The 6,976-nt window shown below is 45.6% G+C and overlaps 1 protein-coding gene across 1 annotated transcript in view; it reads left to right on the top strand.

Moving 5' to 3' along the window:
• Positions 1-6,976, top strand: part of LOC104628700 (poly(rC)-binding protein 3-like) — a 47,731-nt gene that overhangs the window by 37,450 nt on the left and 3,305 nt on the right. The window lies entirely within an intron of this gene.

The raw sequence follows: 6,976 nt of genomic DNA on the forward strand, positions 1-6,976 counted from the left end.
TCCAGCAGCCCTGGACCGGCTGTGATCGACAGGCCCAGTCTCCGTGAGCAATATGGTGCTGAATCTTAAAACAGCTCCTCAAAATGCCCAACTGATACACTGCATGTCATATAAAAATGCTGTCCCATTTTATTCACTTTCATTGAGAGTGGGGGGGTGGGGGAGTCAGTTTTCATTATAAATTAGTCACTTGGAAAATGGAAGATTTCCCCTCCAGTTAAAAATAGCTTTCAAGCATGAGTGAGATCACAAATAGCAATTATATTGCTTGAGATACTTACAATTAAGTTAGCCCTATTAAACTCAGTGGCCATGATTTACAGTAAGGAAAAAAAAAAAAAACCAGAATAAGAAGCGAAGGTAAATCTTTTATAAGTACTGTGATTTCATAAACTTACTGTTACTTAAAAGATGCTCTGCTCATTTATCAGTACCTGCTTTACAACCCAATTTATTGTATGTTGAGAATTTTATGGGAACACCCTGTTTACCCTTACAGTGCAAATTTTTTAATCTCACTTTTGGGCAGATGTTGTTCTTGCCATCAGTGATATAAATCCAAGGTCACTCTTCTGACTTCGTTTCTTTCAGGGTTCGTAGCAGAGAAAGAGAGGAAGAAAGTTGGCCTTGTGTCCTGTAGTGCAGTAGAAAATTAAAATAAAACATGTGTTTCTCATCTAGGAGGTATGAAATGCTGCAGCTGAGCACTATCTTTGGAGAAGCAAACATGCATCCATACGCTGTTTCCAACAGAAGGGTTTTCTGGCTACACAGTGCATGTCTTGCTGTTGTTAAAGGAGCAAAACCAAGGCCAAAATGGGAGTAGGCTCAGCAGCAGCATACAGGGGCTCTACAGGTGGTGAAAGGGAGTTCTGATGTTCATACGGTGTCAAGGTGCGCACTAAAGGACCAAAAGGACGCAGCGCTCCCCTGGTTCACTCTGCGTGTGCATGCACGCACCTCTTGTGTCCTGTTGGGCTTCAGGGGCTGCTTGGGAATTTTGTAGGAGGAAAAACATTTCCCCTGTGCATCTCCTCAAGACATTTGCTCTGCCTGCACCCCAGGCTGTCAGCAGCATCCTGCCAGGCTGCCCTTGGGCTGCAGCAGTGAAAGAGTACCGTCCCGGGGATCTCCCAGCAGAACTGTGCATGCCAGTGTCCCATGGCCCCATCACCATTGCATCAGGGCTGCTCTTTGGACAGCCCGGTGCCGAAAATGGAGAGATGAGGGAGACACAGACATGGGACAGAGAGGGAGCGGGTGAGGAGGCACCAGCACCCGTGTTTCGCATGTGCCACATCAGTCGGATGCTGCACATAGAGAGAGGTCAGAGCAGGAGAGGGCAAAGGGGATGCGGTGGGACAACAGCAGGTGTGCAACAAAGCCGGCATGGGTAATTTGACTTTGCTTTCCCAGTGAGCATCTCCTAGTCCCAGTTTTGACAGACAGGCAGTTGGTGTGGCACGGAGATTATTTATCTGGTTGAAGGCGAAGGAGGCTGCAGACCCTGGGACGGGGCTGTGGCACAGCCCAAGGCTGCAGGCAGCCAGTCCCCTGCCTGCCCCGACTCCAGGGCTCCCGTCTGCGGCATGAGTCCCTCGGCTTTCTTACGTATGTGCTTATGTGTGCCGAAGTCCAGCACGCGTGAGAAGAACATGAGGCTTGCAAATATCTGTGTATGTGCTCTGCAGCTACCAGAGGAGTCAGTGTATATCTGTATGTGTACTACACTTATTTTTAAAAATCAAGATAGTGATAAGCACAAAAAGCTAAAGCCTCAGTAAGGATCTGGTGGAGCAAATTCACATAGCTGAGGCTTCCTCTGCAAATAGTGAATTCAGATGATTTGCCTTTCTAGGTTTTCTCATAACTTCTGGGTATCTCCAAAAAGAGAACAGAGGGGACATTTCTCCAGGTCCCTTTCAGAAGTCACTTTGATCCTTATCTAGTGTCTCCTTTTCCTCATCAAAACCTCTTACAGGGGCATTTGTTTGTCTTTCATTCCTTGCTGGGATCTTGCCTGGCCTTATTCTGCTACATTACACAAGATAAGTGTGTTTACACAAGTCCCAGAATAAAGTGGCCTAAAAGTGGCAGGTCCTGAGGGGAACGGAAGGGATGGTATCACTGGATATAGCTCTTTGGGCACAGATAACAGATGTCTTTCTTAATATTTCATGATCCAATCTCCTAAAGTGGCAATAGAGAGTAAATGAACAGACCAATAATTAAAAAATCCTGTTTCATTAAAAATTATGCATATTTTGCATATATGTGGGAGAGACAGGCAGAGGCAAGTAACAGGAAAACAACTTCCTCAGAAAACACCAAGAACATTTTAAGAAAGATGTAAATCTGATGAATACTCCATAGAAACAGAAACGTCTATCCATCCAAGTTGGAAATGGCATACTGAAGAACTGCCTTTATTTTCCCATGGAGCCAGAAGTACTTTCCTGCAAACCACGGAGGGGGACCCATGTGTGCAAAATGCTTTCGGAGCAGCCCACCATGGACTGCAGCGTCAGCTCCAGGTGGTGCTCCAGGGAGGTCTGCGTGGCACTTCCACCGGCGGTCACTGCGGGGACTGAGCTCTCATCTTTCCAGATCCCCAATCCATCACCTGCAGGAAAGGAAAATCGGTGCAAGCCCTTAAGCAGAAGGTTAGGGCAGTGCCCGACCCCAGCTGCGACTTCCAGCAAGGCCACCCACCACCTCCACGTTACAGGAGAAGTGCACCTTGCCCTCCCTACAGCCCCAGATTGGGAAAATCCCTCTTCCAGAAAAGCCCTGGGAACAAGTACCAACTAGGCTGGTGGCTAAGTCCTTACTGGCTTAGAAACTTTCCAGTTGTATGAGAGGGTTTAAAAGCAATGGTTAGGCAAAGACTTAATAATCCACACAAGACATGCTTGGAAAGGTCCTGCGGTAGTGTAAGTCAAAGCGCTTCTACTGAAGGCAAGGGACCTGTGAATTGAACCTCAATAAATTTACCTGACTGCTGAGAGCCTCCCATGTAATAGAGAAATAATGCCCAGAGCAAAAGTAGAGAATTAACCAGATTCTGTCAATAAGCAATGTTTAAGGGGATGTGTTATTAAAAAAATATATTTTTTCTAATTTTTTATATGTTTGCACATTTTTGTCTCTCCTTAATCTAAGAAAATAGCAATTGATTCCTCAAGTAGATCTGTCCAGCTGAGCTCAAGAATCAGTAGAGATTTCACAAGCTTAATATTTATCAGAAGCAAAGTGAGACCTTTGGTGGAACGAGGCACAATTTAGCATTAAAAGTACAGAACCACCTACTGCTCCCTTCAGGGAACAGGATGGGAACTGCTGTTGCGCCCTAATTAAATTGAACACAAATCTTCAGAGTCATTTGGGTTACAAAAAAAGTAATAAGAAGGGTGGTTTCTGAATATGTTTTCTCAGTTTTCTGTATGCCTTCTTGCAAAGCCTGTGAAATTATTTTAGTCCAGATTTTGCATTATCCTGGCAAGGAAAGTGAAGTTTATCATCATTAGTAGTAGTCATAGTACTGTTTTTTAAGCGGCATAGAGTATTTAAGCATCTTTTTCCAGGCTCTGTATAAAGAATTGTCATCATACCTCAGGAGATTATTTCTCCCTATAGAGGACTCTGCCTCTACCATTTCTAACCGAAAAAACCCCACCCAAACCTGGAACTAAGAAGTCTTATATCTTTATGAAAAGCAATTGAAGAATCTCCTTCAAGACAAGCACCTGCTTGCTCAAGGAATGCAGAGGCTTTGCCAAAGCCAATGGACTTGCTTTGAGTTGGCAGCGGGGCACCAAGGGGAACCACATGCACCTGTGGACAGGTATGGTCAACCCCTCTGCTCTGGGCAGCACGTATCAAGTTGCAGAGGCTACTTCTTTGACCCAGCAATACGTTCATTATAAGAAAAGAATCTGATTTTTTATCAATATTAAAAAAAAGGAGATCTCAATGCCGCTTCCTGTGACAAGCAATACTCTACAGCATTGGACTTGGATAATAAACCAAAATCTAAAAGTCTGGTTGCTCCTAGTGCTCCAGAGAAGTAATGAAGTGTCATGGACATAAAGGAACAAAGCAGTAAGAAACATTCAGCACAAAGCTGTTATTATTAGGTTCTGTCAGTTACTTTAGCATTATGGAGAAAAATATATATATTTAGCATTTATATTTAGCATTATGGGGAAGAAAAAAAAATGGAAGAGAGGTACCTGAACCAGAGATGGCATAGCATGTTGGGAGAAACTGTTGGCATTTTGGGGCAGGAGGACCCAAATGTAGACCTTCCAATCCCTCCCTTTAAGAGTCCAGACTCCTGATTCAGTCCCGTTTACATTGTTACCAGCAGAACTTTCCTGAAGGACAGAGCAAAAGTAGAAAAAGTCAAAAAGCAGAGTCCTTGTTTTAGGGATCATATTGGGGGTGGGAGGGGGGGTGGCAATTGCCACGAGGACAAATGAGGTACACTAAGGTGAGGAAGACAGATCAGATGCGGTGTATAGAAAGTGAAAGGGGAACAGTTTTCCCCTGGTGCTCACAGTACAAGGAGGGACCATCAGCTGAAATTTTGAGGTCATACTTGCACACAACACATGAGCAAGCTCTGCAGGCCACTGCTGTAGTCCTTCTCGGGCAGCAGCAGGAGAAACGGGTTCAAAAGCAAATTGTTGGACACGTGGACTATTGAGCACAAAGGTAGAGATACCATCTGCTGCTCGGGTAGTGTCCAAGCCTTAGGTGGGAATTTGGGACACAAGCAGCAACTTTGTTTTATATCTCACACTGGTTTATCCTTTTTCAGTAAGCATCTACTACTGCCACAGTGAAGAGACAGGCTGCTGGGCTAGGTGTACATCTGATCTGAGCTGTTCCGCTCAAGTCTTGAGAGAGTTAAAATGTATATGCATATACATACATATATAGGTGTGCGTGGTTTTATGTGTATATCATATATAGATATGTTTATAGTATTATAGTCCAGTGCATAGTAGGCTTGGTATAGTCCATAGTGAGCTTGGCTCCCCTCTCACATGAGCCAGCTTTATCACTTGATTTCTGCAGAACTTCCTCTTGATTTATTCTCCCGTTAGTGAGAGTAAGGCTCACTCTATGCTGAGCAAGCAGGTGAGCATCAAAAATAATGCAGCACCTGAAGTCCTTGAAAACAGCTGCCTGTTTATTGTCCTCCGCATTCCCTAGCTCTGTCTACTGAGCTTGGAAAAGCAGCAAACCCGTGTCTGTGAAACACACAGCATTGCGTGCAAGGTAGAAACTTTCAAAGTCGGGGGAAGCTTGCTTTTGTGGCGAGGGACTTTGTGGGACTGCATTACACATAGCCTGCCAAATCACGTGAAATGGCCAGCCACAGAACAGCAGGGGATCAGCTGACGGCATCAGAAAGGTCGGACTTGAAGAGATCCGTGTTTGGATGCGATTTGTCATGGACTCGTCTCAAAGCAAGGCAGGGCAGGTGTTTTTATGTAAAACCCAATGTCCATGGCCTGATTGGTCACAGCTTTGTAGATGAAAAGCACTCCCTTGAACTTCTTCCAGAACCCATCATCAGCTCTTGATTATTCAGATATTGCACAAATTTCAGCATAAGTAGTAGGTAATGGGAGGAGCACCCCAGCACCACTGTCCTTCCTGTGTGGCAAATGCAGACGTGCATCCTGTGTGAGCCCCAGGCAGAGCATGTTCAAGCAGCCCATCGTCACAGCAACAAAGGATGACTTTGGAGAGCTTCAGACCACAGGTTACTGAACTTCTCTTCCAGATGCTTGCATCACCACAACATCCTTGACCGGTCTGGACTGAATCCTCGCTACCCAACAATATGGCAGGTAGAAGACTGCAGATTCTTTCTGCTGACCCGCCGGGGTTGCAAGTGTCTTTGGAGGACCCCCAGCACATACAAGTGGCAGGCTCCCAAGTGACCCAGCAAGTGCCTTCTCAGAGCTGGTACACCAGACATGTAAGACTGCGGTGCACTCACAGTGTGCCTGAAGAACCAGCAGTCCCATACAGTTCCTCTCTTTTGAATGCCACAACGACAACCACACCTGCAAACTGGTCTGCTTGAAATTCTTCTAAATAATACATTTTTTAATATTTTTGCATGTTTTTTACACCAAGTAATTTTATCAGTTTTCTACCCTTCTGCTTTGGAGAGACCGAGGGAGTATGTATGGTCTATATTTTTCTGTTCACACTTAGGACATAATTATTAAAGCAACCAGAAGCATATTCAGATCTGCACGTTGGGAGACGAGTATCAGAGGAATCTGAAGATGTGATAGGCATCATAACAGCTGCTTCACAGAGCCTAAATCTGGTCGCTTTTCATAAGATCATCAGTAGCAACAGATGGAGTCTTGACCAGTCACTTCAAGACCGTCATCTCAAAAACAATTAGACCCTGGTTGTGGCAGAGGGAAATACTGACAGCCTCCACTCCTGGTGGCCTTCCCAAGCCATTCTCATATCTCAGTGAAAACGCTGGATAGCAGTCAAGTAAAGACGACTCAGGGTTGTCCTCCCTCCATGCTCCATTCTGCTTCTGCAGTAGTGAACACTCCTGACCAGATTAGGTAAATTGTAGCTACAGTATGGCATGCCAATGATTCACAGGAACAAAATTATGAAAGTCTGTCACCAGGTTTTAATATTAAGAGTGGATCTAATGCTGCCAGTTTTGCTGTCCAGCGGTGCGCTGGTGGGACTGCCTTTGCTTCCCTCACACCGATGGCACACACTGGTGAAAACCAAGCCCCACCACTGGCTGGCACTGGTGCTACCACCTGCGCTCTGGGCACCCTCCTCCCCTGCTTCACCCTTGGGACCTGCAGACCGCGGAGGCCAGTGAGACTGAGGCGTAGAAGGAGGATGCTTGGGGATCCCTGTGCTGCTGACAGCCAGCGTATGCAGAGACAGGCTGGGGGGGTGGTGCCGCGGC

This window comes from Phaethon lepturus, unplaced genomic scaffold, assembly GCF_000687285.1.
Source record: "Phaethon lepturus isolate BGI_N335 unplaced genomic scaffold, ASM68728v1 scaffold30271, whole genome shotgun sequence".
In the NCBI taxonomy this organism is placed as follows: Eukaryota; Metazoa; Chordata; class Aves; order Phaethontiformes; family Phaethontidae; genus Phaethon; species Phaethon lepturus.